General features: G+C 42.9%; 1 long non-coding RNA gene across 3 annotated transcripts in view; it reads left to right on the top strand.

The window, feature by feature from the left end:
* The window catches only part of LOC132664519 (uncharacterized), a 398,084-nt gene that overhangs the window by 113,321 nt on the left and 267,291 nt on the right, over positions 1-17,472 (top strand). The gene's annotated exons all lie outside the window — the stretch shown is intronic.

The raw sequence follows: 17,472 nt of genomic DNA, 5'->3' as shown, positions 1-17,472 counted from the left end.
TTTCCAGGTTACACAACTCATGAACTAACTGTTCCTTGGGGCCAGAATACCTCTTCAGCAGCCCTACTAGAACCATCTGAAATAAAGGCCAAAACATATACCTTAATGACATAACCAAGAGTTTGTCAGGAGTTTTTCATGAGCCATAACTTCAATATTATGAGATGCGCTTCTGACTTTGAAATCTCTTGGATAACCTATCTGTCCATTTAGTGTGCTCGGCGTCAACCCTTGGCCTTTTCCTTTTTCCAAGTGGAAACATGAGGCTGAAATGGGTAGTGAATGCTGGTTGAGCTTTCCACTGTTCTCCTCTGCTAAACTTTTGACACCAGTGGTTTTCACCTTTGTCTCCACCAGTGGTTCTCTCCAATCCCTTCTGTGTCTGGCTTCTGTGTCTAGAGCAGTGAAATTTTCACTTTCTACCTTCTGAGAAGGCACAGACCACGTGGCGCTGTTGTCCTCTGAGCAAACAAGCTACTATAAGAACCAACAAGGGGGTGAGAAATGACCCTACCTAGCTAGTGGAAGGGTAGCTTCCTGTCTCCATTGGGTCTTATATGTTTCTCTCTGTACAGTTGCCTTTTCTGTGATCCAAGAAGATGGCATGAAATCATGAATGTGAGTTGGCCCCATTAACTGTGAAGCACTGGATGCTTCTAAGACTATAAAATTATTATTCGCTTGTCTGCTTCATGGTGCCCTTCTTGCCAGGTGAAGAAGCGTGGGGCGGTAGCAAAGGTTTAGGCTGGTCTAATGGCAGCAGGGAGAGTTGAAATCAAGATAAATAAATTAGATACTTAAGGCAAGGATGGAGTTCTTATTATAGAACAGATTTTATGTTAGGATATGGAGAAAAACTGATCTTAGTACCTGTCCTTGAGGTGATCCACGTTTAGAAGGGGAGACTGACACAGCACACTTAATGAAAATACAATATGAAAAGGACTGTCCAAAGTGAGTAACAGTGCCCAGGAGATCCGAGGGCAGAGAAATGGACTTTGCTCTAATGAGAGGCAGTACATCCTAAGGCTTCCCAGAGGCGATACCAGAACACAAAGATCCGTGGAGTGGGAGCTGGTCTCTTTGGCCCACCACAGTGTTCCTTGCACTGGAAATAGTGCTTGACACATAGCAGGCACTCAAAAAATTTTTTGTGGAATGACTTATTTTGAATTGGGAATTGGAAAAAGAATACAGAGATAACTAACTTGGGGTGAGGGGAATAAATTAGGACAGGCATTTCTGTGTAGTGCCTCAGACTTTTCTAGTACCTTCTAAGTGGGGGCTCTTCCTCCCCAGAGCAATTGCTTCCCTGGGCAGGTCTATCCTTACTTCAAGGGGTGGGGTTCTATCCAAGGATGAGGCCAACTCTGCTGTTCTCAATCAATTTCAAATGCTTGATCTCATTACTTAGCTTTTTGGAATTGAATTTTGACAAGGATTCAAGGAAATAGGATGAGTTAACTAACTACCTTTCCAGTGTCACCAAGGACATTACCCTGGCAGCAGCAAAAAAGCCCACATTCCTTGTGGTTATTATAATTCAAACTCTTGCAAGCAAATGATTATACAACCAAAGATAGAGAGCTAAGCTGATGGTCAGGGCCCCAAATACAGATTTTGATTGAGCACTGGCTATATTTTTGGCTGTTGATATTAAAAGCAGAATTCAATTCAACCCTTAATAAATATTTGTTGAATAAATGAATATTGCTAATCTGTTGCCCTACAGTTTCAGGTATTTTTAAAAATGAGAATGGAATGGTGAATGACAGTGTATTATCACTGGACTCTGAAGTGTGTGCCAAGGAGCAGTGACTGTGGAGAAAACAGCACAAGATTGGTACCTAAAGAGTTGACTTGAAGTCCAAAATCTCCCATGTATGACTTTGGGTTGAACACTTCTGCTTGAGGAACCTAGATTATCTCTGTCTGCATAGGAATTCCTTTAGGCTCTGAGATTCCATGATTCCATCATCATCAGTGTCAAAGGCAATGAAATTTTTTGTTCTTAAGGGATGGAGGCATTCACATTTGTGAATCCTCCATGGTGTTAGAAGCAAAGAAACACAAATAATTAGATCTGGTCTGAGGATTTCATTTTTATGCAGAGGAAAGTTCAGACATAGGACTTGACTTGCCCAGAGTCATGGAGTAGTTTTGGATGCAGGCCTAGAACTCAGGGTTTCTGATCCCCATTCCAAGATTATCTTAGGTTTTCACCATAACAATAATCAATAATAGTGGCGTTGTGTTGGAGAAGGTCAGACTGAGGTACATGGAGGTCAATGGCTTGTCTAAATGATGTATTGGTCTCTGTGACCTTGAATAAATTGGTTGTGGGTTGTGGAGATCTATTGGCTTGGTTTTCCCATAGTAATTTTACTGCTCGTTCTGAGATCAGCTCACCTTGCATGTTGGACATGTGCCTATGGTGTCCAGAGGACAGGAAATAAGCAAACCACAGACTGAACTGGGTCGCCAGCAACATGTGTGTGGTAGCCAATGTGTATACCGTTGCCAGATCTGATGCTGGCCACTCCTACCCCCAAATCCCCTAATGGTGACCTTAGGAAAATCTGTGACATATAATGTGTAAAAGAAAGAAATAGCAAAGTAAGTCAAACAATATTTTCCTCCTGGGGTTTAGATATAGTTGACCTGAGATAGTTTGCTTGTCTTATGATTGAGATAACTGAGCACATCTTGAGGTCTATCTGAGAGCATCCCACTTAGAAGGGCTTAGAGAACTCACTCAAGGTCATCTTTGGTTTTGTTGATGCCTATTGTGGGATATGGGGGGGGGGTTCTTGAACATTTTCAAAACCGATTGTGTTTGTGTGTTGCCTGTGAACCATATAGAGTTTAGATCACTTAATATAGTGAGTATAGGTGGGAACAAGGAAGTGGTTTTATGAGATAAAGATCTTCAAAAATATTATTCAGTGCGTCTGCATATACATCAGTTGAGAGAGAGCCAGAGGACCTGGGTTTTCAATCAAAGATTGGGCTTGACTTTATTCCACTTAATTCAACAAGCAAGGGACTCAGTTAACATACAGTGGGGATAAGGAGGAATATGGAGTGCGAAATTAAGTCTAATGACCAATGGCACTTTGGAAAAACTTCTTGGAAGAGGTAAATTAAACTAAGCTTTTCCTCCTCCTGTTTTATTGAGATTTAATCGACACACAGCACTCTATAAATTTATTGTGTACAGCATAATGACGTGACTTACATATATTGTGAAATGATTACCATAGTGAGTTTAGTTAATATCCACCCTCCATAGATTAAGCAGAAAAGTAAGAGAAAATAATGTTTCTTTCCTTTGTGATGGAAACTCTTAGGATTTACTCAATTAACTTTCACAGATACCACAGAGCAGTGTTCAGTACTCACCATGTTGTACATTACATTCCTAGTACTTATTTTCTAACTCAGAGTTTGTACCTTTGACCACCTTCATCTGATTCCCCTCCCCTACCTCTGGTAACCACCTATGTGATCTTTTTTATATGAGTTTGAGGTTTTTTTTGTTTTGTTTTGTTTTCAAGATTCTGCTTATAAGTGAGATCATACAGTATTTGCCTTACTCTGTCTGATTTATTTCACTTGATACAATGGCCTCAGGTTCCATGTGTGTTTTAGCAAATGGCAGGATTTCCTTCTGTTTTCTGGCTGAATGATACTCTGGGGTGTGTGTGTGTGTGTGTGTGTGTACACACAACTTCTTTATCTGTTCATTCATTATTGGACACTTAGGTCATTTCCATGTACCGGCTATTGTAAATAATGCTGTTATGAACACGGAGGTGCAGATATCTCTTTGACATAGTAATTTTGCTTCCCTCGCATATATTCCCAGAAGTGGAATTGTTGGATCATATTGTAGTTCTATTTTTAATTTTTTGAGGGACTTCTATACTGTTTTCCATAGTAGCTTCACCAGTTTACAGTCGTATCAACAGTGCACAATAGACTAGTTTCTAGTAATGGTTAAGTATATAGGCTAGGAGTTAAAGGCTTGGATTGACCTTGAAAACATTACTGACCTCAGTTTTCTTGTCCATAAAGTGGGAATCATGGTGGTATCTACGCTTAGGACAGTGATGCTTAATTAACTATTCTGTGTTATGTGCATAGCCCAGCGCTTTATGTAGACCAAGTACTCAATAACTGTTAGCCCTCATCAGTTCTGTCATTTTGTCTGGCACAGTGGCTTTCAGAATGGCAGCCTCACATGACAGACTATGTTCGGGTTGGTAAGTATATGCTGAATTTTAAGCTACGTCTCTCAGCTCCAAATCCACAATTCCATATTCTGCTTTGTGATGCTAGGGCTTATAGTTGGCAAACTGCATTTCTCCCACGTTGCCAGCTGCCTGTTAGTTTCTCCAGAGGCCCTTGAGAAACCAGAAGGCCGGAGAAGGGACTAGGGACTTGTTCTTTCTGTTGTTGCTGTTCCCGTCAGTGCAGTTAGACCATAGCCTCTCACCCCCTTCTTCCTATATTTTTGCAGTTTCACTGTGCTCCTCAGAGGAAGCCTGGAAGCCTCCTTCCTTTTAGGACTGAAATTCAGTTCTGTAGGGCCATTTCTACAAGCTCCCAAAGGGCCAGAGAAGCAGCCAGGCAGTACCCCCGCCCCAGAGGGTCTGGGTCCCCACTCCTTGCACCCACTTCTGTGAGCTTCTGGCTTCTGAGAGCCCCACCTTCTTTCTGCAGTCAGCCCTAATGCAGCTGCCTGTGCCATATGTTCATCGTGTGATCATTCCCATTTTTTGATTTGTCGGTCCTCCTGTGACTTTTTAATCAATTCTCCATATTCATTTTCCCTGTGAACATGACAGTGTGGTTCTGTTTTCCCAACTGGACCTGACTGATTCTGGTTAGCTTTGTACACCCAGAAGTGCCTTTAAATTCTCCCATGTCACAGGCTATGGTGTCCTGCTGTTTTCTCGTCCTGGTCCACGAGCTCAGGCTCTGCTGTCCTTCCTTCCTTTCTTCCTTTTTTTTATTTTTCCCGCTGCTGAGCCTTTTTCAAAGTTGATGATATAAGGCTATTTTAACCCCTTCAGATGGTTGTGAAGGGTATTTCTTAATGCCGGATCAGACTGTCAGCTTGGTCAGAGATAGATAAAGTCCCAGTTCCTTGGGTGTGTAGTTCCCCATGATGGCCACTGCTCTGCACATGTCCTTGTGTCTAGGGCAAGCAGCCCTAGTGCTGGACACAGGAAACAAGCCCCTGAGGTGACTCACTTGTCTGACTTTCTTTTCCTTTCTTTCCTCCTCCTGGAAAACAGTATGGTGAACGGGCTAATAGCCTGCGACACTGGGCAACTCACTTAGTCTCTTTATAGATCTGGATAATAGTACCTTTCTTCATCTGCCTTTCTCTCTTCATCTACCCTTCTTCATCAGATCCTACAATAAGATCTTTCCCAAGAGGATAAAGTAACATTTGTAAGTGTCCAAACAGTGCCACATGCTAAGTGATTAATAGTTATTAATAGGGTGCTATTCTTACCCTACTGCAGAAACCCGGCCCGGAGGACAGAAACAGAACCCCAGGTGGGCCAGACTGACTTTATGGATGCTTTACCAGATCCATCCTCTCTCCTCCTTGGCATCCTCTAGACTTTCTCCTATTGGTCTTGTTTCCTCTTGGGAACAAGAGAATTCTTTTTTTTTTTTTTTTTAATATGAAATTTGTTGCCAAATTGGTTTCCATACAACACCCAGTGCTCATCCCAACAGGTGCCCTCCTCAGTGAGGGAGGGGAAAGTGGGTGATGGGCACTGAGAAGAGCATTCTGGTTAAGAGTATGAGTTTGGAAGTCTGGCATCCTCAGGAATAAATCCTGGCGTTACGAGAAATAATCAAAATCTGAATAACTGTTATGGATGCTGGCCCTAACCATGGGCAGCATCCTGGAGACACCACTGATGTGCCAGGTTAACCCTTGAATTTCCATGGCGTACCTGGCCTGGAGGGCCAGGCATCCGCATTCTGACTTAGCAAGCTACATGTGTGTGAATCTTTTGGGCTTAACGTGGACGAAACGCTCAGGGGCTTGGAGCAGTTGCTGTTTGTATTCTAGCCACCAGCACAGAGGTACCCCAGTATTCTAACCACGAGCATGGAGGTACCCCAGTATTCTAACCACGAGCATGGAGGTACCCCAGTATTCTAACCACCAGCACAGAGGCACCCCAGTATTCTAACACCAGCACGGAGGTACCCCGCTATTCTAACCACCAGTATGGAAGTACCCCAATATTCTAATAACCAGTAAGGCTTTCTCTGTGGATACCTCCTGGTGGTAAGTCCTGACTGTGCCACCTTCTCATTCTGTGATCTTAGAGGTCACTTACCCTTTCCAAGCCTCAATTTACATAGTATTTGGCATTACATGGGTTAGCATATGTAAGTGTCCAGTGATAATATTATACTGATGATACCTGTTGCTATTAATATATGTTCTTCTGTCCCTTACCACCAGTTTGTTTCCGCTTGAGTGTAAATCCTGTGTTTCCATTGACATTTTGCTTCAAGGCATCCTGATTTTTACCCTAAGCAGGGAAAATATTACTCACCAGTGATGGCAGTGGATTGCTCCGAAATAGAAGCTTATGCTCAGCTTATCAGATTTGGGTTTAATTCCTCCCTCAAGATTATTAACACGCACTGGTATTGAGATCCTTTTTCCCTTCCAGGGTGCCCTGGCAGAGGCTTTGCAAGGTTCAAGCCAGGTCTGCATAATACTCTCCGATAAATCTCTGGCTTTGTCACACTGCGGAGCTGCTAATAAAGAGAGCAGGCAGGCAGTGTAGCAGGGCTTTCTTTGGTCAGAGAGCCCTAATAGTGTGTCAGGATTATATAATTCACCTTCCAAGAGAATCCAAAAGAGAGATAAATTGTTTGGTTGGGAGAAATTAACCGCGGATTGATCCTATCTGTTTTAATTTAGCGCAGGATGGCTTAGACTACTCGAAGGAGCAGATGGGCTATTGATCTGACAATAGGATAATCAGAGCATCAAAGCTGGGGGGTGGGGAGAGATTTGGAGCCCTTGGGGCTTTGCCAGGGTGGCCTTCTTGGAACAAAAGTTATCCCTTAATGGAGTAAGTGCCTTTGCCTGCTAACAGCTCTTATTAGGGGAAGTACTCCCGAGGCCCAGACCTGGCATCTGCACGGAGCTGTCATGTAAAGAGGCCACGTCTTATGCCAGGTTTGCTGGCAGAGAGAAGCAGCTTGGCAGTGGAAGGGGGAGAAGCTGTGGGGGAGGGGATGTGTGGGGTGGGTTCTGTGCTCAGGGCGGGCACTGTAGGAAGATGGGGATGTGGAGCGGAGAGCTGGAAATAGAATCAGCTGGTGGAACTCACCGGGTGGGGGATCTCTCTTTTTCTGTCTCCCTTTTCTTTGAAAGACATTTCTGTGCTTCTTCCTTCGGTCTGTTTCATTTCTGACTCCTCTCTAGCTTCGGGCCCCTCCACCCTTGCGGCCGCAACAACCCCAGTGATCGGGTCATTAACCCTGGGTATCTAACCCTGTAGAGACTGTGCTTTCCCCCTGGAGCCAGGCCACCGGTGTGTCCCGAAGCCGAGTGGCTTGGGCTGGGTCAGGGGCCCCCGGAGGAGTGGGGTCACACTGTCCCATTGTCTTGAAATTTTGCGGCTGAGATTTCTCCTTCAGCTCACAGAAAGAGAGTTAGGAGCCTGCTGCTTCAGGAAGCTCGCACATGGGTCAGGCAGAGTTTCTGGGGTGCCACGGTGACCTCTGTGTCAGGATGCCCTGACACATGAGCCAGCTGAAGCCCCAGCCAAAGGCCTGAGGACCAAAGGGCAAATGGAGACATAGGGGCTAGGGAAAGGGCAGATGATTCAGAAAGTGACACTTGAAGTAGAATTTTGCAGGCTCCCTGCGCCTGTCTGATAAGACTCCGGGTTCCCTTACTCCACGGGCTTTTTTCCAGGGGTGGGAATGGTAGCAGGCTGCGGAGGGCTGCGCTTCACTCTGGGTGGTCATCCCTCCGACTTCTAGATTCTGTGGAGTTAGCAGTGACCTCACTGGGCTCATGAAGCTTGCATCCTAGCAGGGGGAGAATGGCAATAAAAACCACATCGTAGGCATTGAATGCCAAGGAGATTTTTTTTTTTTTTTTAAGATTCTAATTATGAAAGATTTTAAATCTTCATTTGAGTGTCAAAATGAAACAGTAAAATTAACAAAGGTCACTTACTCTAAATATTTATGTCATTCTTATCCAGGGTTCGTTGAAAGGGCAGTTTTATAAAATTCATCTTTTCTGATTTTTAATTCAGTTTTATAGGTGGGAAGACAGAGACATGACTAAGCTTGTATACTGAGTTTGGATGTTTCACATAGCAAAGCCTGCTTTTTTGCTTCCATTTTCTGTTCATTTGAGGGAAAATAGGATTTTTGATGCTTGAAATGATAATGATTTCTTTTTTCCATCTAAGAGAATATCCACTAGAGGAACAGCTAGGTTCTTGCCATAGTGGAAAAATAATAAAGTTATTAATAGCTGAACAAATGCATCTTGCTGGGAAATATTTTGGACTTTCAATGGTCTCACTGAGATGGAATATTCCTTGAACCTAATACCTTTTTTTCCCCCCTTTTGGATTTTTTAACAAAAAGACCAACATGCCTTTCAATTAAAATTGCCAAATCATTTGAAGTTAAGCTATTCAGACCCCAGTGTCACCGAGGCCCTGAGTGCACAGAACACCGAGGCCCACACGTTGGCTGGTGTCTCTTGCTCAGAACCTTGGACTGATTTCCCTCTGCTTTTCTCCTTTTTCAATGTTGATGTGCTCACTGGTGCTCAGGAGTCAACCTGTGGCTGTGAAAACAACAATCCTTACCCAAACCTGGGGAGGGAAAGAAGATAGGTTTTGTATTTTATCTTTCTGATGTGACTGAGTAGCGAAGGGGAACTCAGACCTGACACTTCCGAACTATTTGGTCTGAGGGAAAACACGAGTCAAACCCATTGACAGCTGCAGACCATTGTGTAATGGTTTTATGTTTGATGGAGTGATCTAGGGATAGTTTGGTGCAAGGGAAATAGAGATTTTGGACTCAGTCGATCTGGTTTTAGTTCTGGCCCCAAGCTGGTTAGTGTGTGACTTCAGATGGTGTACTAGTTGGGGTTCTCCAGAGGAACAGAACCAATAAGTTATATTTCCTATTAAGAGAAGTTCCATGGTCTGCCATCTGCAAGGTGGAGGTCCAGGAAATCTGCTGATGTCATTCAGCCCAAGTCTGGAGGCCTAAGAACCATGGGAGCCGGTGGTACAAGTCTCACCCCAAGGGCAGGAGAAGACCAGGGTCCCATTTTAAGTAGTAAAGCAGAAATGGTCAAATTCTCCTTTACCCTGCCTTTTTGTCCTATCCAGGCCTTCACAGGATTCAGTGATAGCTACCCATACTGGGCAGGGCAATCTGCTTTGCTGTATTGATTCAAATGCTCATCTCATCCAGAAACACCTTTACAGACACACCAGATACAATACTTAGCCAGATATTCGGGTGTCCTGGGATCCAGTCAGGTTGACATGTAAAATCAACCATTATAGTTTGCCTTACTTTCTTTGTCTTCAGTTTCCCCAGCTTTAACGAGGAAAGCCACAGCACCTATCTCTTCTGATTGTTAAGCAAAATAATGAATTCACATATTTAAAACATGTAACAGTGTCTAGCACATAGGAAACATGATCTAAGTGCTAGTAATTACTAACTCTGGATCTCAGTTTTCTGATTCATGGAGTGAGGTTAACAGCGATACCTTATGCAGCTCAGGTTGTTTTAATGACCTGAAATAGAGCAGTGTTTTGTAAATGGTAATGTACTAAGCAAATGGAAACTAATTGAGCCCGTGTCATTTTTTTAAGTTTGAACTTTTCTATTTAGGCAGTCTGGTTTTTTTTCCACTACCTTAATCACTATTCAATTAATTAAAAGAAAAATAACCTCCAAATAGATCCTGATCTATTTTAACATTTATTACCAGTGGTTGGCATTGAGAGACTTCAGAAGGATTTTTTATTCAAGATGTTATGCAAAAATCAATACAATGCATTAAAACAATTAGGAAAATATGACAAATAAGCGAAATAGCTCATCATTTATTATAGACCTGAGAGGTATGAAAGGCCTGTTTGGAACACTTAGAGACAGACTTCAGGAATAATTTAATGCAACCCAATCTAATTCATTTGAATTCCTCACAGAGTATCTACCAACTGTCAGGTACTGCACCAGAACAGGAGGGGTTAACGCTGAAGTTTTCTGTCCTCAAGGAATTCTCAGTTAAGGAGGGAGATGTGTCACTTTGGTATAAGGCAGAATATAAAGTGGCCTAAATGTTCTGTGATTTCAGAGAAGAAAAGATCTTCCCTGAAGTGAATGGGAATGGAATTGTAGGTTTTTTTCATTTATTTTTATTTTTTATTAAAATTTTTTTCACATTTATTTTATTTTATTTTTTTAATTTATTTTTTTAATATATGAAATTTACTGTCAAATTGGTTTCCATACAACACCCAGTGCTCATCCCAAAAGGTACCCTCCTCAATACCCATCACCCACCCTCCCCCCCTCCCATCCCCCATCAACCCTCAGTTTGTTCTCAGTTTTTAACAGTCTCTTATGCTTTGGCTCTCTCCCACTCTAACCTCTTTTTTTTTTTTTTCCTTCCCCTCCCCCATTGGTGGGAATGCAAATTGGTGCAGCCGCTCTGGAAAGCAGTGTGGAGGTTCCTCAGAAAATTAAAAATAGACCTACCCTATGACCCAGCAATAGCACTGCTAGGAATTTATCCAAGGGATACAGGAGTACTGATGCATAGGGGCACTTGTACCCCAATGTTTCTAGCAGCACTCTCAACAATAGCCAAATTATGGAAAGAGCCTAAATGTCCATCAACTGATGAATGGATAAAGAAATTGTGGTTTATATACACAATGGAATACTACGTGGCAATGAGAAAAAATGAAATATGGCCTTTTGTAGCAACGTGGATGGAACTGGAGAGTGTGATGCTAAGTGAAATAAGCCATACAGAGAAAGACAGATAACATTTATTTATTTTTGAGAGGCACAGAGACAGAGGATGAGAAGGGGAGGGACAGACAGACACACACACACACACACACACACACACACACACACACACACACAGAATCCAAAGCAGGCTCCAGGCTCTGAGCTGTCAGCACAGAGCCCAATATGGGGCTCCAGCTGGTGAACTGGGAGGGATCATGACCTGAGCCAAAGTCAGCGCTTAACCAACTGAGCTACCCTGGTGCCCCCAATCATAGTTTTTTTTTTTTTTTTTTAAAGTTGGAAGAGAACTTGGAGGTGAACTCACCTAACCTTTCATGCAATTAAAAATCTGTCCATAACATAATTTGTTCATATGTCAGTATATTTGCTTACTCCTCCCATAATTCCTGAGTGCCTGCTGTTCACCACAGATGGAGGAGAGACAAAGGTTCACAGGACATGTGTTAGTTAGGGTTCTCCAGAGAAATAGAACCAAAAGGACATATCAGTATACATATAGAGACATTTATTTTAAGCACTTGGCTCTTGAGATTGTGGAGGCTGGCAAGTCCCAAATCAACAGAGTGAGCTGGCAGGCTAGAGACCCAGGCGAAGGTTTGCAGTCCACGTCCAAGGCAGAATTCTTTCTTGCTTGGTACATCAGTCTCTTTCTCTTAAGGTCTTCAGCTGTGATTGCATGAAGCCTACCCACATTACGGAGGGTAATTTGTTTTCCTCAAAGTCTACTCATTTAAATGTTGTTATGTCTTCTAAAACATACCTTCACAGAAACATCTAGAATAATGTTTGATCATGTATGAGTACTGTGGCCCAGCTAATTTGGCACATAAAATTAATCACCACAGGCATCATTCTTGCCCCTTGAGGGCCTTACAATATTGAATGCGGTGTACAAGTAAGAAAATTTACTTCTCTGTGTAACTATTATTAATGATAGAAAGAAATTTCAGGTGCTCTGGAGGCATGTAGGAGGGGGCAGCTAATCTAACCTGAGGGTGGTAAGAAAGAACTTCTCAGAAAGTGGACATGCAGGCTGGGTCCTGAAGATCGAGATGCATGAAGGCTTGGCAAGATTGAGAAGAGCACAACATATGAGAAAACGTAAGATCTGGACGGGAGAAATGTACATGCATAGGCCACTGTATTCCCAGATTGAAAATTGACAGTTGTTAAAGACAGCCTGGCTATTCTGACATTTATTTATTTATTTATTTATTTATTTATTTATTTATATTAATCATTGAAGTTCTAGGAGCAGCTATATGGCCTCCCATAAAGTTCAAGTCCTCTGTATTGAAATTGCTCTATCTGAAATGTCTTTTCCCCAGTGTCTGAATTTCTACCATTAGAAATGTCTTCCTTTTGCTACGGTTTTCTTCCAGTATGACTGTTATTTCAAATAATAGGACATCTTTTAATGAATAGGTGCCTGGCACTGTATAAACACTGTATCGAAATCTCACAAAACCCTGTCTATTAGATAGTTTCATGTGCATATGAAAAGTGAGAGGGTAGAGAATTTCAGATGGGTTATTACTTGTCTAGAGTTACATGGGTACTAAATGGAAACGTCAGGATTTGAATCTAGGATTTTCTGGCTCTGACAGTTTCAGCTACACCAGTGGGCCACTGGAAAAATGACTGCTGGATCCAGACCATTAACTGAAATGATTGAAACAGGATGTGTACATGTACATATACATGTGTGAGGTGGGGACTTCAGTGAATTGTAGACATCGTGATTTATCCAAAAGGACGGGTGTAACTCAGCTTCGGCCAAACATTCGCCTTGGGGAACACAGACCCTGTGTTCCTACAGCTCCACTTTTAAAGAGAAATTAGGATTCTGGTTTTTTTTTTTCTTTTTAAATATCAAATATTTTTTTTTAAGAGCTGGCCCCAACACGTAAAAATACCATGCAGGCCAAACAAAACACCTCTGGTGGCTAGGTGGTTCCCAGGAGTCACCAGTTTTTGATTTTTTTATCTATCCTATTATTCCTCCCAATATGTAAATATTTCTAACACATTATCATTGGAGGACTTCAGAGTGTTTAAATACGTAGTAATAATATTTGTGAAGCCAAATGTAGTCTCGTATGACTTTCCTCGTAACCAAGTGAGGCAGACAGGAAAATGATCTTTCTATCCCTATTGTCCTTGGAGAAACCAGGGTAAAGGGAATTAGCAAACCCGTCCTAGGATACACATGATGGAAAATGGACTGATATCTTCCAGCCTAACACGGTCCGCATTATATTACATAACTTTCTTCAGAATCGTTCAATGGGTATAAGCTGTCGGTTCTGTAAGAAGAGAGCAAGCTCTAGAGACTGGCATCATGTTTGGAATTAGCAGTATTGTGTTGTACGCTTACAATTTTGTTAAGTGAGCAGATCTCATCTTAAGGTTCTTACCATGATTTTAAAAAGTAAAAAAAAAAGTAAAAAGTTAACTAACAAAGTGTGTATAGTGAAAAGGAAAAAGCCAACGGCTTTTGTTTGAGGAAACTAGAGAAACAGAACTACAGAGAGAAATGGTCAAGAAACAGAGCTAAGCTGGGAGGTCAAGTCTTAGCTACTCTCAAACTCCCTATACCTAGAAAGGTACAGGCCATGGAAGGACCAGACACTAGCCCAGGGCTTATCCAGAGTGGGCGTCAGTCCAGATGTCTCATGGAACCTCCCTGCTTACAGTGACATTGGAAGTGAAAGAAACTTTAGGATTATCTAATGATTCGTTCGTTGAATACGCCGTTACCAAGAACCTACCGTGTTCCAAGTGACATGTGGCCTTCCTTCTCTCTCTGCCCTCCCCTCTCACCAGAAGTGAGATCTATAAGCTCTGGTCCTGGAACTTGATAAGTGGAAGGATGATTGATGTATTTAAAAATGTAATCGCTTCTTTCTGTTTGCTCTAATCCGGGACGTGGTTGTCCTTGGGTGGGAGTGAGGAGTTAGGGATTAGGCTCTGAAAACAATCTACTCTTCTGCTTGAAGAGACTTTGCTACCTCCAGCAGCTTTTTACTGACTCCTTGACACCAAAATGGGATAGATGAATGTCTCAAAATCTGAATAATATGTGAAGGACAAATAATTCATTGTGTTAGTTGGCATCCACTTACTTCTCTGCCTTGCATAAAATGCAGCATGATATGACACCGCACAGTGTATTAGGATATGACACGATACAAGGCTGTGCTGTTTGAAGAGATTCTGGAACTCTATAGAGGTGAGGGGTTCAGTGAACAAGTTGTATTAGGTGTCTCCCACTTGCCAGCTTCTGTAGTAGACCTTGGGGATAAAGAGGGCACCGAGACTCCTCTCGAGTGGCCCAGTAGAGATGACAGCCCTGTAAAGGGGACTTTTCAGCAGCACAGAGTTAAGTGTTGGTAGGGACACCTAAGGGCTCATGGGAGTACCTGAAGGATCAGGGAAGACCTCTGAAACGGATAACTCTGTATCGTGGAAAGAGCAGTTGTCATCATTTGAAGCCATGGGGGGAAAAGTACAGCCTATGGAGTACTTTAAGGTAAGGTTGGGCCTGTGGACGGTGACACGCTATGGACACAGGGCAGGTTGCTGGGCCAGGGCAAGGCAAGGCTGTGGAAGCAAATGAGTAGACACAGGCAGAGGAAAGGAAACAGGCACCTGGGTGAACAGGGAGCCGGTGGGACCGTGGAGTAAGGTGCTCTCAGTCTACAGCTGAGGAACAGAAGAGAAGAAAAGGACGTGAGGGCCAAGTCAAGGGCCACGAGGTCAGGGGCTAGAGACCACATAGAAGGTGTGGAGAACAGAACTCCAGGCAGCCATCTAAAAATTACCCAACTCCAGCGTCAGCATCTCTAGGATTGGATTCTGAGGAAGCATCCCCTTCTCATGCCTTTCCCCAGAGGATAGGACAGGAGCGAATTCCCTGGCCAAGATCACAGGAGCCTGGGGGGAATGTTTGGCTGGCATAGGTCAGGAGTGGGCAGGAATTAGAGGAAACTTCCTATTGACAAGTTATCTAACGTTCTGATGGATGATTCTAGGCTGTGTCACCTAGGATGATCTCAGTTGGTTAAATCAATTGAACTTCTAATGTTCACATGGCATAAACTATTCATGGGGTATAATATCCAAGGTCAGTTTTACTCAAACGTTTTTACCCCTAAGTGTCCACAAACAACCCATGTCATTATGGAAGTTGGTCTCCTGGGCTGATGGTGGCTTGGCTTTTTCTCCAGTGATCATGTACATTTACAGATGCAAAGCAAACTGTGGTCCCTCCCCATGTCTCACTGCAGAGGCAAGTTACAGAAAATATACAGAGAAAATGTTACAAATATTAAAAGGTTACTGTACGGAGGGGCAGAAAGTACACAATAAATGCAGTTGCCCTCTGTTTCCACAAAAATTGCATTTAAAAAAAAATTTTTTTTAACGTTTTATTTATTTTTGAGACAGAGAGAGACAGAGCATGAACAGGGGAGGGGCAGAGAGAGAGGGAGACACAGAATCAGAAGCAGGCTCCAGGCTCTGAGCCATCAGCCCAGAGCCCGACGCGGGGCTCGAACTCACGGACCGCGAGATGGTGACCTGAGCTGAAGTCGGACGCCCAACCGACTGAGCCACCCAGGCGCCCCAAAAATTGCATTTTTAAAATGTTCTTGGATATGTTTCTCTGTTTAGTGGTTGAGAGTCACTAAGTTGGGAAGTTATTAAAACAGCCCCAGGTAGTTAGAAAGCCGATCCTAGAAAAACAATATAATTTAAGTACATAACATTAATAGTCACCCAGGAGGCTGGTATTATTACATTTGTGTTATAGATGAGGAAACTGAAGCCCAGAGAGCTTAGCAGAAACAGGGCATCATGGCAAAACTCTAGGGCTTTGAACTTCTTTTTCTTCTTCTTTTTTTAAACTTTGTTTTAATGTTTATTTATTTTTGAGACAGAAAGAGGCAGAGCATGAGCAGGGTGGGGTGGGAAGGGGCAGAGAGAGAGGGAGACACAGAATCTGAAGCAGGCTTCAGGCTCTGAGCTGTCAGCACAGAGCCCGATGCGGGGCTCAAACCCACGAACCGTGAGATCATGACGTGAGTGGAAGTTGGACAGTTAACCAACTGAGCCACTCAGGTGCTCCATAGGGCTTTGCAATTCTACTATCTGATTAAATGTCAGTTCTGCCACTCCCCAGCTAACTGACCCGAGGTAGTTTACTCTCAACTTAGCTTCAGATTTCTTTCCTCATGTCCATAGTCCCCCACCCCCACCCCACCCCTGCTGCCTCCATAAACAACCTGCTGCTTGTCTAGTGTGTCTTATCTCAGTAAATGGAACCACCAGTCACAAGATTGATCAAGTCTGATCCCTGAGTATTATTTTTGTGTCTTCTCTAGAGCTCCCTCATTCTCCGTACCCTCAAGCAATTCCTGCTGCACCAAATACTTTTCAAATCTGTCCACCTCTCTCCTTCCCTATCATATCAATCCATGGTCCATCTTTTCACTTCGGGTCTCCCTGAATCTTCTCCCTGAATCATCCTACTTCAAAACCATTCTCTGCTTGCAGCCAGAGGGAGTTTTTACACCTCGAATCTAATCCTATAACTCCCCTGTTTATCTTTTTGTGGCTTCTATGGCTCTAAAGATAAAATAAAAAAATTTTATATGCTCAACAAAGCTTTGTATCTTACTCTCTCGCCCCATCTCCTACCATGTTTCCTCTTTTCTGTGCTTCAGCAATCCTCGGCTTTGTTTCAGTACCTCACATGGGTCACATACTCTTTCCTATCACGTAATTTTTCACACTTTCTTTTCTCTTCACCTGGAATGCTCTGTCCCACCCCATTTTTCTTTCACCTGGCTAACTTTCGACTCATCCCTGAATCTTTCCTGACTGTGCAGCTGGTTCGGGTACCTCTATTACATGATCACTCAGAACTCTGAACTACTCCCTCTTGGTCCTCCTGACACTTAGGATTTCTTGTTCAGTGTGTGTCTTCCCAAATGGATTGTAAGTCCTAGGCTCAATGCTGTTGGTCCAGTGCCTACCACATAGTAGTTGTTCGGCAAATACTTACTGAGTGAATGCACAGTTAAGTGAGGACATTGTGAAATTAGGTAAAAGAGCAATCTAGGTAGATCCTAGAACACAGTAAACCTTCCATAAAAAGTAGCTCTTCCACAACATCCTTGGATCTCAAAATTTATCATGCGGAATAGAGAATGGAACCTTGGTCTCCCTGATTCAAAAACCATGCCCTTTCCACAGTAAACTTAAAGGTAGTGCTTGTTGTCTTAGTTTTCCAAAGTTAGTAGAGTATAATCCTTTTCTCGTTGAAGGTTTTCCATGAATTAGACTTGCATATTGAGGAAAACAAATGATCTACCT

This window comes from Panthera onca, chromosome F2, assembly GCF_046562875.1.
Source record: "Panthera onca isolate mPanOnc1 chromosome F2, mPanOnc1 haplotype 2, whole genome shotgun sequence".
NCBI lineage: Eukaryota > Metazoa > Chordata > Mammalia > Carnivora > Felidae > Panthera > Panthera onca.
The sequence above is the reverse complement of the archived record's forward strand: the minus strand, read 5'-3'. Positions and strand labels throughout refer to the sequence as shown.